Source organism: Phasianus colchicus, chromosome Z (assembly GCF_987193195.1).
Source record: "Phasianus colchicus chromosome Z, bPhaCol1.hap1.1, whole genome shotgun sequence".
Classification (NCBI taxonomy): Eukaryota; Metazoa; Chordata; class Aves; order Galliformes; family Phasianidae; genus Phasianus; species Phasianus colchicus.
The window spans coordinates 69,266,372-69,279,562 of NC_143476.1; the positions used below are offsets into that span (position 1 = coordinate 69,266,372).

General features: G+C 38.5%; 1 protein-coding gene across 12 annotated transcripts in view; it reads right to left on the minus strand.

Moving 5' to 3' along the window:
• LHFPL2 (LHFPL tetraspan subfamily member 2) overlaps nucleotides 1-13,191 on the minus strand; it is a 118,570-nt gene that overhangs the window by 50,908 nt on the left and 54,471 nt on the right. For 3 of the 12 annotated variants that reach the window (XM_031610168.2, XM_090130505.1, XM_090130503.1), the window contains exon 2: nucleotides 5,312-5,363. The exons of 1 other annotated variant lie outside the window; for it this stretch is intronic. The gene's annotated coding sequence lies outside the window, so the exon portion shown is untranslated. Of the gene's footprint in view, nucleotides 1-711; nucleotides 1,339-2,493; nucleotides 3,259-5,311; nucleotides 5,364-10,632; nucleotides 10,727-11,111; nucleotides 11,238-11,297; nucleotides 11,419-13,191 lie in introns of those variants that run through there. 8 more of the 12 variants (XM_090130501.1, XM_090130508.1, XM_090130509.1 and 5 more) reach the window with 6 other exon arrangements.

Sequence of the window (13,191 nt, forward strand, 5' to 3'; positions counted from 1 at the left end):
AACCAATCTAATCTAGTGCATACATTTTTAAGAGAAAGGGCAGTGGGTGAAAAATGTCCTTCAAAGAGTCAACTTCAATTACAGAAGTCATTTTCAAAGAAGAATGAAGTTGCTTGACAGAGTTTAAAGGGGAAATCATGAGCACAATGTCTCCAGAATACATCACATCGAGAGCAACTTCTGTCAGCTCAATTTGCAAGATTAAGTGGACTTCAATTTAAAAGAAAATTAAGTAAAATAGAAACTATATTTAGGCATCAGAAATATGCCTTGAAAATGCAGTGTGGATCACAAAGATGACTGCTATTTCAGAGAAGCCAATTAAAAAGCAATATTAGAGAAAAAGTACTTCCAATGAAGACTACGTAACATAGCAACTAAATCCAGCAGACAGTAAGTTGGAGTATCATGTCTTTTATAAGCCATTGTTCTGGAACATTCAAAATCTGATTGTAAACTGCAGCTCTTAACAAGCATACATTTCCATGCTATGTCTCATTTGGTGTATTTATTACTTGTTGCTGAAAGAAACAGAACCCCTTTCCCCACCTACCTCCAGCTGCTTATTCCCTCCTTGTCCTTTGTGTTACATCTAGCAGTCCTACAGCCACAGGACAAACCAGCCCAGCACTATTGTCTGATGTCATTTCCTGCATTTTTTTTTTTTTATTTTTTTTTTTTAACTGCATTTGCTGCTTACCTTAAACTCACCTCAGAGCTGGAGATTGATGCAAGGACAGATGCAAGAGTGGGGAAGGAATAGGCTTAAGTGGTACTGCTCCTCCTGGCATCAGCCATCAGCCTGCAGTTGTCTAAGACCAGATGCAACATTAAACCATGCTCTGAATGTTATTACTAGCTTAATTCTGACATAATTAATACGCAACTGTCTTCAGGATTCCATGTTTCACATCAAGTCCCTGAGACTTAATGTCACAGCACAAGGGAAACTCTGCAAGTGCTGCAATAGCAGCTGAAGAAATGGAGAGACACCAAAGCACTGTGAGACATACTGAGCTGCAGCATCTGGAGCAAGTGCCTTAAGCCTAAAAAGACAAGAAGCGTAAGAAATAATTAACTTCCCTAATATCACTTAGCAGGTGGAAATAGAATCCAGAGTCATGACAGGCATATCTATCCACTATGCCACACTTTTCCTGCAGCTGCAATTGCTGTTTACTCACTGCATGCTTCATGGTATTTCCTTCCATATCAGCAAGTGCATTAAGTTTAACAAAATTAAAATTGCCACTCTATTTGTTGCTCCAGAAGCAAACTGTCAGTTCAGCCGCAAGTAATCCCAGTGCATTCCCAAAGAAAGAACTCCAAACTTTCATGTTTTCCTCATTTAGAAACTCATCCTCTCTCCCTTCTGCTGACAAACAAAAGGAAATAAAGTGACAAAGTGTCATTTGATATTTCTGATTCTATCACTGGAGGTGGAACACTGTTTTAGGGTTGTATTTTAATATCATCTTAAAGTTCTCACTTTAAGAAAAGAAAGCATACAGAGAAAAATGATATGGAAAGGAAAAAAACAGGTAAACCATATTCACAGAGAAGCCTTTGCTTATATAGGAAAAGCAATACAAACTTATAACTTCCTTTTTTCTCTGGCTCATAACAAAACAAAAGTAAAATCAGCAAGACTGGCTACAGCTCCTCTTTTGGCTTCCAGAGAGAAAAACTAACAAACAAACCTATTTCTGTATTGTGATGTACATAGTACATAAATGTATCAATATATATACAAGAGCTACGTAGGACAGACATACAGTGATCTTCCAATTGCATCAAACCTGTTAACAACTTTTCTATTTCAGGCCTAAGATATAACAAGGCTTCGTCAGAGACCTAAAATACAATTCCTAGAGTTGTGAAATTTCTGTCATGAGGCAGATGAAGGTCAAAATGTATGTGAGATGACAGCTGGAACACTATGAACAAACCATGGCTTTCTTTTCTTTGAGGGCTATCAGCACACAAGAAAAGATCTTCAGAAAGACATTCTACTTGCACACCTTCATCTTGGTTTCTCCCACTTGTTTCCAAGGCCAGAAAAAACCCTCATCCTACTAAGCCAACTGTGTAGGAGAGTCAAGTAAGTAATACTGCTTGGTGAGGAACCACACTGGCTGGTCAAACTATGTAGTTTTCACAATTATCTTTACATATAACATAATGTAGTTTCCAGTTACAATTTTATTATTTTATTGAAATGGAAGTGAATTTTTTCATGAGAGTAGGTATTTGCTTATTTTCAGTTGTTCCCCAGACAACTAAGGGAGTTGTTCACAACTAAGAAGCATATAAGAAATATTCAGACACCGAGGCCTTTACTCTGCTCAGTAGAACATGTGAAGATAAGCCAATGCATATATTTAGTTTACAAAAGTAATAAATGAAAGCAACTTGGCTTTCTTTTTACATATTATATCTGCACAGACTTAAACTTATTAAAAATGTGCATAAGCTTCTACATAGACTTCTCACCTAATGATACCAACAGTTGTCAAAGTCTTCAAGATAGCTTCGTGTTCTTAATGCATACACCAGTGTTTTCGTTATGTTGCTAAGCATCACAAAGCTTCCCTGTTAACTGGTTCAAGGAACATTGCTATGAAGTTCTACTCTTCTGAAAAAGTGTGCAATAAATAATTTTAAATTAATAAGAAGTGCCTTTATTTTTAAGACAAAGCTTCTTAAAGAGCATCAAACTTAAAGGATCGAATACGTATATACACTATTACATAAAGCTGTACAAATTGCCTACAGTGCATCAAGATCATCCACAGTGCCACAGAGTACACAGTCCTCTTTCCCACAGTTCAGTTTTCATCCCCCAGCAACTGCTATGAACTTCTGGTACAACATCTAATATGAGCAACATCCATAATATTAGCAAGATTCCTGTCTAACAAAAGTAGGTGCTTCAGCTGTTTCCCCATTCAACAAAATACTTAAATGTCTCCTTAGATTCTAAACAAATAGTATTTAAAACATATTCTGATGACCTTATGCATATCCTCTGATTCTCTGATGAAGCATCATATCAGAGCATCCCACCAAAAAGTCCACGGTATTAATCATAATGTAACAAGTATCAGTACTCTGCAGAGGAGGAAATTATTTCAGTTCAAAGTCATGCAATTAAATGTGAGTAAAAAAATCAGATTATTTCACATGAGCCATTAACGTTGTTTACAAGATTACTTTTAATTGCACCTACATCAAAAAGCAGTAGCAGTTACAAGCAATTTTAGAGTTACTTCTGAAAGCACTCTGGACATTTTTCTTAAGTCTCCCTTAAACTACAGGCATGCTTAGCATGACAGAAGGACACTTTTTATTTTGAGAATATTTGGGAGACAAGGGACTTCTGAACACTGGATGTATGGTGTTGTCAGAGCCCAATCATGAAGAGGCACATATCAGAATTCTCCCCTGTGCACTTGTAAAGGAACTTCCCTGTAGTTTCCATGTTTTGTGGAATCACACACTACTGGAGTGGTACCTCTTGGGTACCACCTAACTTACACAGAACATGAATAAATATGTCACACAGACAAATGAAGACAAATTCATTTACACCGAGGTATCTCAGTGAGGATGAGAATGGTTGATGAGATTTAATGTAGTTTTAATTTTTTTTTTTATTAGTTCTTCATGAACCTGAAGTTTACTGTGGCTTCTAATAAGCCTACACATATGAGCAAGAAAAAGTGCAAAAACTGGTTTTCAATGTGAAAGTTCAGATCTTCCAGGTATTCATGACAAAAAAAATCCTAGATAATTGAATACATTCTAAGTAGGCAAGGAGCTGTAATACTAATCTTAACAAACCAAATGAACTAATGTAAATATCAGAAAGTATTCCACTTATTTTTGAGGATTCTTAATGCCCAGGCAAAGAGTTGTCTAAGTACGAAAGAACAAATTTCATTCTGGCTGAGGAGAAGAGATGAAGCAGATGCAAAGTGCACAGGAACTATCAATTCATTCTATGTGTGTATCAGAGACAACATGAATACAGCTCTTTAGTCCGGAGTTAGATGGTTAGGGCAAGATGGTACGACAGTAGTCAAAAAGAAAGTATCCCAAATAAACTGACAAACTCAATTACATTCTACTTACCTGCTTTCCTTGGTTGAATATAGACAAAATTAGAGAAGTGATAGTAAATATAGACTTGCATGAATGATGTTTTGAACTGATAAAATATTCAAAGTTTGATAGAAACAGGATTTCCAGAAATAATAAAAAACAACAACAAACAAACAAACAAACAAAAAAACTATTCAAACATAACTCTCAGAGGCCATAAAGACAAAAAGACAAAGAGAAGGCAGGAGTATCTCAGTGTATTGTATTTTACCTGTTCTAGGACACCAATAAACAGCATGCACAACCAAATCTATGGATGCTGTTACCAGCAGCTCTGGAATCAAACAAGATTCCATAAAATAAAAGTATTTCACATATCATGGTTCAGCTATGGAAATCAGAGGAGTAGGAAGATTGCAATATTCCAAATAACTTGGCAAAAAACCACAGTTGCTTTTTGAAATATCATTTTTTTATCATCAAAGAGTAACAGTTGATGTGCTTATCTCTGCATTTATAAGGTTATCTTTGCCAACCTACCTCTACAGCCAGAGAAGTACAAACAATATATCTACAAGCACATTAATAAAGAAAGTTCACTGAAAAAGTATCTGAAATTTTTGAAGTTCTACCTTAGATCCTCTCTGTGTTCCTCTCTCAAGTCACCATAGGTACATAGTTGGCACATAGGATACAAAGAATGAACATATCTGTCTTTACAAAAGACACTAGAATTTTCAGAGGGGAAATTAAGAAACACGGACATAAAGCTGGGCATTTAAAGAAAGAAAGAAATCATTCTGCAGCAATTTATTAACTCACCTTTAGTCTTCCATGTATTGTGGAATGAAATGTAACTTCATATAGTTTAAGATATGCGATGTCTGTATTCAGGCATCGCTCATTTAATGCAACAGGTCACAGTGTATGTTACTGCTTTAACATGCATAGGTTCAACTCCTTTAAATAGTTTGAATGATTCAAGTTCATTACTTATAATTCAAGTTGATGGTAGGGAATAAGTTTCACCTACCAAAAACAGTCATCAACACTACCTTTTACTCACTTTCTTAAAATTGCTGCTTAAAAAAAATCAAATACTCTAAATAGAGCTGATGCATCCTCAGCCTTCATATAGTAGTCAGTCATAGAGTCAAACAGACATGTGGAAATACCAGATAACACCATCTGAATTTCATTAACTCACCAGTGTCCTATGTTCTTAGCCTTGGTTAACCACTTCAGAAGCCTGGCAATACCTAGAAAAATAATTGATGCAAAATGTAAGAAAGGTACAGAGCCAAAAATATTAAAACAATATTTATTGTTAGTTTCACGTGGTTGGAATGGCACAACTCTGCTCACAAGAGACTAAAAACACGTGGGTAACATTTCACTACCAGAACACTTCTGCTTTGCCAGAAATGCAGCATTCTGGTCTTTATGCCAAATCACCAGGGAACTAAGGAAAACAAGTACATGTGAAGAAGTAACACATAAACCACTAAGCATGCGCAACATCGCATCTTTTCTTGTCCTCTATTTTACCAATCTTTGTAGGCCAAGATTTGGAAATAAATTTAAAATTATTTTTATATAAAGCGGAATAAAAACCTAAACTATGTTAAGTTAAACATAAGCATGTTAAATCCTAGAAATTTATGAAGCACACCTCCAAATCCCTTCCATCACTCCCTAAATATTTCATGGAACTTCACTAGGTAGTCCTCTAACAAAGGTGGACTAATTCCTTGTGGAATGGCGCTGCTGAATCGGAGTTGGGCTAAATATGATCTAAGACTAGCCCTCGGTGGCAGCACAGAAGATCAGGCATTTCCGTGGCTAAGCTCTTGTTAATAAGCTATAATTCCCCCTCACCCAACCCTTCTGAAATACACATCTGAAATACCACATCCAGTTTCGGTATCAAAAAATTTAAAAAAGCAATAAAATAAGGTGAGAAAGGTATGGTAAGCTTGATTCAGTGGTGCTGAACCACAGCATCTTCCATAGTGATAACAAATTCTGCATTTTTGTATGTACATCTGAAGAGGCTAAACGAAGATCTCCCCTTATCTACAAGAATAAAATGAGCTGGAAGATCAGCAAACTTCTTAGAGATGTAATTGGCTTTTGAAAAGATGGTTTTACAAGGGAAAAATCCATGCAGAACTCTTAAAGCTCACTGCTGAGAGCAGAGGAAAGCACCCTGGGAATACTGGAAAGTTAAGCAAGGCTTAAAATCATGTTAGAATTCCTGACACATTGAAAAAAAAACAAAAACAAAAACAAAAATAGATAGTTGTGATTATTTCAACTTTTCCCTTCCATCACAAAGGCAGTTAACATATTTATACTGCAGTGTTAGCAGTGGCAAAGAAACAGCATTTCATGAACCAAAGAGGCCAAATTGTTTTCTTTTAGACTCAATTTTAAGTAGTAGAAATCAATAGATTGTTAAGACAATTATAACTTTTTTAAGGAAATTTTTTCACATGGAGTCCTGGCTCCCTAAGCAATGCAAGTGAGGGGTAAGATCAGATCAGTCTCCATAGAGATGGCTGCAGAGGAGTCTCCTCCACCTTGCCAAAGACACAGCAATGCTTTTCCTCAGTAAGACCCAGTAAATTCTTCCCTAATCCACACTCTTGTGTCCACCTCCCCCCCAGAAAAAGAAAGAGAAGAAAAAGGAGTAAAGTAAGTACTACATTAGAAATGGAGAAATGCTTCCATGCAATTCATGGAGAAGGAGTTGTCTCTACTGCATACTTTGCAGAGCCACTGATTTAAAGCTTTTTATTTACAGCCAATTGTAAAGTGAGAAGCAAATAAGCTGGACGCAGTTAAGAGAACGCAGCTATTTTGATAACATCCCTTTGTCACATACCCTGACTTTTCACACAACAGGAACAGCGTATGCTCAAGCTCCCCAGAAAAAAGGGAAAAAATAATACAGATATATCCGCTGTATCTTAAAACATCCTTTTCAAGTAGCTTTTTCTTCAGATATACTACTGTGCAATACTTCCATGTATTATACAATAACTAATATCCCAATCAAAGAAATATTTACTTTCTTGAAGAAAGTTTGTATGACCAATTATGACACTAAAAATAGAAATAATTCATTCAATGGATTCTTTGTCTTTTGCTATCAATGCAGAACAGTTTAAAATTAAAAAAAAAAAACAAACAACAAAACATTATTTTATAGGCGTCATAAAGGCTAGCTTCAGAAGCAACAAAACAAGGAGAAAGCATTTTCTTTAACAATACACTAGTAGCAGGTTAAAAAAAACTCTCTAAATTAATTTTGATAATAAACAACAAAGGAAACTAACAATTTAGGGGACTCAGCAGCTTTCTGGTTCTTTAACATTCCTTCCCATGTTAATATCCTCTTTTTTCACACACAAAAATTTCATTTTCATTTTTTGCATTTCTCCAGCATACCTAATTTGTTCAATCTAGAAGATCACATACCTACAGACACATAATTCAAAGTAAATTCAAAGCAGCATTCTATGGAAAGCAATAAAACTTGTTAGCTATTTCAATGAGGAAAAAAAAAAAAAAACACCCTCTCAATTGTTGTGAACTATGAGAAACATTTCACCCAAATGCACCTGTCCTGAAGTTTACACCTAATAAAACCCAGATGTACTCCTAATACACTGCTGATTCATTCTCTTGATTCCTGTTTTCCCACCACACTACCTCAACCAAGAAAGTGGTACAGTCTAGTTTTACACATCATTAAAATATTTAAACCAAATATTACATTTTTATAATCCTATCAATTCCCACAAAACTGAACTGAGTAAATACAGCAGTGTTAACAGACCTGCACCATGAAAGAAAAATTCCTCTTAGCCTGTTACCTAATACAATAAGCACTGAGAGGTCAGCGAATCAAATTACCACATCTCTTTAGCAAGTTGTTCATTACCAATTAAAACAAAAGGTACGCAAATTCATTTTTAGCAAAGTTATCCACTAAAGTGAGTTGTCTTTTTGTGTTTATTATGCTTGAGCCTAAAACTTTATTTGAAATAAGTAAAATGAAACACCAGGTAAGAGTCCAATTTTGCACACACTGCAATCAATAGGAGCTTAAATGTTAGGCCACAAGGATAAAATGACATAAATGGTTTACTTTCAAGGTTGTGTTAAAGAACTTAGCAAGTCTACTTTTACAACATACTTCCTAAGTCACATCTCTGTGTCACAGAGTGCAAAGGATAAAAGCAAGTCACCCTCACACAGCAACAGCGTGAATTACATCACTGCCAACACTCTGGTCATCCTCCATAAAACAAATCACATCTGTGAGCTCAAGCGTGACCAAATGTCTTCCCTCACAAAGATAGCCAAATATAGTGAGCAGTTTTGCAGCAAACTCTCTAGCAAGTGCCTATTCCCAGTCACCAGAAAATGTTCCTTGGCCCCATTCTGAAGAAAGCTGCTCTAGGTGGCTTTGGCTCAGTCATCACTGTGATTGGCTAGACAAGAAGCTACACAGAAAGTAGCACTATTCCACTGCAGTCAGGGTTTCTTTTCTTAGTGCAGTCTACTTCCTCCCTGGGGTTCACATGAAGGAAACTGCCTAGAATGGTAAAGCCAACAGATCATTATCCATTGCTGCTCTTACATATCAATGGTGACAAAGAAGGTACATGTAGAGCCCTGGAATAACTGCTGAAGAAACAACACAGGTGATGTGTTCTATTTTCTACTTCTTTTAGGGAATAAGGACACTGAAAGAAACATAAGGATACAATTTATAAACACTTCATGTCTGATGCCACCAGCAAAACTTAGGGTTTTCTGATGATGGAATAACCTATACAACACCAAGCTTGAAGGCATTAGATAGATTTCACCTCCCTAAAAGGGGGAAGAGAGTCCCTTGGGAAAAGCTAGCAAGGTTCATTGGGAGGGTTTTAAATTGAGTTTGAAGGGAGTGGTAATAGCAAGGGAGTGTTAATAGCAAGGGAGTGTTAATAGCAAGCCTGCCCATGGCAAGGTGTGAGACAGCCTAGCTGTACTAGAAAGACAGGGCTTTCTACTACTAGGGGGTTCTCAATCTGCTGTCCTGAAACATTCTGGCAACACTACAGCACACTTGAAATCTTACAACAATGAGCCAGGAAACACTGAGACAACTGGAGAACGTAACAGGGAAATTCAAGGGAAATAGTGGGAATTAAGGACTTATCCTCCAAGAAGGTGATAAGGCTGGCTCCCAGCTGAAGTGCCTATCTACCAACACACACAGCTTGGAAATAAGCAGGAAGAGTTGGAAGCCACCATGCTACCAGAAAAGCATGACATAGTTGCAAACACTGAAACCTGGTGAGATGATTCCCATGACCTGACCTTGGCTATCAATGTCTACCTGCTACAGGCCACCTGATCAAGCGAGGCCTGTTGATGAAACCTTCTTAGTCCAGCTACAGGAGGCATGGTAATCACAGGCTCTCATCCTGGGAGGTCTTCAATCATTCTGATATCTGATGGAAAAGTAGCACAGTGAGCTGCAGGCAGTCCAGGAGGCTCCTGGAATGCACTGAGGGTAATTTCCTGGGCCAGGTAATAGGCTCCCTCCAGCAGGAGGGATGCAATGCTGGCCTTGTTGCTCACCAACGTGAGTTAACTGATTGGTGATAGCAGGATTGGAAGCTGCCTAGGCTGTAGTTAACATGCAATGTTAGATTTCGTGCTCCTGAGGGATACAGAAAAGATAAAAGGAAAGTCAGGACATCAAATGTTAGGAAAGCCAATTTGCACATCCTCAGGGAGTGAGTTGACAAAACTCTTTGGGAAACTGTCCACAAGGACGAGGGAGTAGAACAGAACAAGCAGATCTTTAAGAAACCTTTCCTTAGGGCATAAGAGCTATCCTCCATCCTCAGGTGTATGAAGTCAGGAAAGGAAGGCAAGAGACAGGCACATCCAAACCAAGACCTGTTCGTCAAACTAGAGAGCAAGAAGAAAATGCACAGACAGTGGTAGCAGGGACAGGAACCCTGGAAGGAATACAGGAATGCTGTTAGCTTGTGCAGGTACAGGGCCACATAGAGCATGGTCCAACTGGAACTGAACTTGGCAAGGGTTGCAAAGACAAACAAGAAAGGCTTCTACAGGTACATCCATCAGAAAAGGAAAGTCCAAGAGGATGTACCTACCTCCAGTGAGCAATACAGGCAGGCTGGTAACGAGAGGTACTCAACAACTTTCCTGCATTAGCCTTCACTGGTGACTGCTGTACACAGAGCCCTTGAGTGGATGGGTAAGAAGGTGGGTACTGGGGGAAGAATGCCTCTCCCACTGTAAGCGACCATCAGGTTTGCGACCATCTGGGGAATCTGAACATCCATAAGTCTATGGGTTCCAATGAAGATGCATCCCAGAGTCCTGAGGGAATAGGCCAGCATAGTCACCACGCCACACTCAATGATATCTGAAAAGTCATGGCAGTCACGTGAATTCCTTGGGGACTGGAAAAAAAGGCAATGCCATACCCACCTTTAAGAAGGGTAGAAGGGATGATCCAGGCAACTACTGACCTGTCAGCCTAATCTCTGTGACAGGGAAGATCGTGAAACAGATCCTCCTGGAAGCTATGCTAAGGCACATGGAAGAAGAAGAGGTGACAATGGACAACCAGCATGGCTTCACAAAGGGTAAATTCCACCTGACATACCAAGTGACTTTCTCTGCCAGCATAACTGCAACAGTGGACAAGGGAAGAGCCATTGATGTCATCCATCTGGACCTTAATGGGGACTCTGACACAGGCCCTACAATGTTTCTTCTCTCTAAATTGGAAAGACATGGATTTTTGCCCTGCCTTTTTTGCCCTGCCAAAAAAGAAGTGGCGGCACTCACAGATGGCAAGTAATGTGCCCTCGGCAGCCCAGAAAGCCAACCGGATCCCAGGCTGCATCAAAAGATGTGTGACCAGTAGGTCAAAGGAGTGCTATTCTGTACTGGCGAGACCTCACCTGAAGTTGTGTGTCCACATGTGGAGTCCTCAGTACAGGAGAGACACTGAACTGCTGCAGTGTGTCCAGAGGAGAGTCACAAAAATGATCCAATCTTTGAAATACACCCCACAGACAGTCCAGCAGTTCCCAGGCACAAGCAGGCACCAGGCCAACCAGTAACAGATGGTTTAGGAACAAGCATACCTGCAACACAGCTCTAGCATCGACCATCTGCTCCAGCTGGCTGAAACAGTTTTCTGGGCCCCCAGGCAAAGGTGTGAAAGGGCCCACAGGAGGCTGAGCAGGAATGCTGAGGCCCAGCAGGGCCCTCAGGGGCCCAGGCATTTGTTTGCTAATTAAGTACTCACACCAGTAGCAAGTTCTTCAGCAATGAACTAAAAAAACTTGGCAGGCTTAGGCTATTCTTCTTCCTAAATGTCAACTGGCTTAATAAATAACAACTTCTGAGGAATATTATTAGCATCCAAATTATTGCCCCAGATTACCACACAATGTGGCCAGCAAAATACTAAGTTTACAAATAAAATAGTCTGCTGGCAGAAGTGGAACAGAATAACTCCAATCAAGACAGCTCAGCTATCTTCTTGTGGGGGCCTGCAGATACCAACTGCAAAGTTTCGTTGAAATAACACACCATTTTATTTAATCAGTAGACAGCCAAAGACTGCTGTAGAATGCAGCATGGCTATCCAACAGTGATCTGTCTGAACAGAAAGATAATGTGCATATGCACTCTTTAAATCAAAGGTTGTGGGGCTTGTTTTCAATCCAACACCTCTTTCTCACGCCAAAATTATATTCAGAATATTGTCCTAGTGATGCAAGTTGTGACTATTACAAGTCAATGAAAACAAATAGTAAAGTTTCCAAATGGCTTTATAAATTTCCTACATCTTTGAGTACTCCTATACCACAGTCCAATTAGAAACCTGTTTTGTGGCTTCAGCTGAAGTAAGAAGACTTAAGCACTATCTTCTCCTCCCCCCACTCGCACACATTCCCTCCTCCCAAAAAGCAGAAGAATTTTAACATTTTATTGCTTGTTCATTTAAGACAAGCAAACATATAACCATGGACTGACTTAGTAAGGCCAGAACAAGATTTCAAGTTTTCTGAAAAACATACACTCAATCTCCTTCATGGTTCTAGGAAGACAATATTGTTTACCTTAAGCATATATTCCATACCTGACTCGTTTCCAAGCTTTCCTCAGTTCACAGATTCAACAGTATATACACATAAAAACAAGTGCATAAAATTAAAGCAACCACAGGTACTACTTATGACAGTCCTTAGTAACCTTCCATTAGCGAAACGCAGTTTTTTAATCATGAAACTCTTCAATTACTAATGCAATGATTTTGCTAAGTAACAAAGCCTAGAACTCGGACCATTTGGCTTGACCTCAAAGCATAGTTTCTTCTACTGAAATCTGACTGAATGTTACCCAACTAATAAATCTACTGTGCACTCAAATCATAAAGCTAATACCACGCTGCTTAGAAAACCATGATCTTTATTTTCAACTGTTCTCCAGCTTGTATCTCAGACACAATATAAAATGAACAAATAAAGAAGAGATTTGAGCAAGATTCTGTGTGCCTTTGAGTAAAGTCTTGTTTTGAAAACAAAGATCTTTACTAAAGTTTTGTCTGCCCAGTATTCCAACTCTGGAGGACATCCTGCCATTTCTGCAGATGCCTAAGAAGTTCTAAGCCATCTCCATTTGCTTTTTAATCTGCTTTTCTAACACAACATTAGAAGCCCATGATGAGGTATTTCTTTGATGCTCATCCAAAGAAAGGTAAGTGAGTAACCATTTCTTGGTTAAAGTTAAAAATAATACTCAGTTTGCTGATGGAATAAACAGCCCCAGGTACAGTGGAAGGCGATCAGAAAGTAAGAAATATAAGAACTTTGTTTTGTTCACCACAAAGAGACCTTTGTCTTTTTAGCTTTTGTCATTTTCAGCTTTCTTTGGACCCAATTTGCTTAAACACTACTTTAGATCTTCTTTTCAGAAAATCAGTCTCTACGGGTAACATAAGAAATAAAACCAATGGGTTTTGCTTTCCTG